Source organism: Schistocerca serialis, chromosome 3, assembly GCF_023864345.2.
Source record: "Schistocerca serialis cubense isolate TAMUIC-IGC-003099 chromosome 3, iqSchSeri2.2, whole genome shotgun sequence".
NCBI classification, from domain to species: Eukaryota; Metazoa; Arthropoda; class Insecta; order Orthoptera; family Acrididae; genus Schistocerca; species Schistocerca serialis.
In genome coordinates, this window is record NC_064640.1 from 207,839,725 (window position 1) to 207,840,575 (window position 851).

Here is an 851-nt window from a genome sequence, read left to right on the forward strand (position 1 = left end):
AGAAACATTGCACGAAAAATGGACCACATCGACAGAAATTCGAAAATGGCGCAGAGAATAGGATTGGTCTTCGTCCAGCTATTTAGTTATCCGTTTTTCACAGAAGAACCAAATACTACATCAAACTTTAGTACAAAAATTTACTCTGCATTGTCCAGGTGTACTCGAAACAGTTTTAGAAATCATTCTGCAGATGCTATACAGACATTATGTCACAGCAGAATACTGATTTATTCTAAAGCTATATACTGTACTCGGTGAACATGTAATGCAGAAGTTGGACAGATGATGCTACATTGCACACGAGATAGGGAAATTTACCACTGTTCTTTTCTTCAGATACGTAATTGCATTTACATCTGCGCAGCACTCTATTGGTTTTTTCAAGTGAATCTGTTTTTATCATAATTTTTTATCACAAATTAGATAATTTTTTAAAGGAAGTTACGTAGAGTAAACGACAAGAAAACTTTCTGCACGGATTACTTTTAATTATTTCTTGAACATAAAGATTCGGTTTAAAAGGTAACTATTGAGGGCAGTTCCATGTCAGAAATTTGCCACAAGAAACGTATTAAATTAAATCTTAATAGCAGACATAATTCCAATTAGAGTATCGACTCACCATTTAAAAAAAAACCTCTTTCACGGAATTCTGCTGTAGCGGGAACTGTTGCAAGAGATACTTCTGTAACATCTTGGATACAATAAATTTATAATGAGTGTTGAAAATGAAATAATAGAGATAATCTTCATTTGGAACTACTCTAACAATACGGGTTTCGAGTACAATACTTTCTCTCGTGTTGTGGTCTGTAAAGTTGTTTAAAGAAAGTGTGGAAACTTTGAGA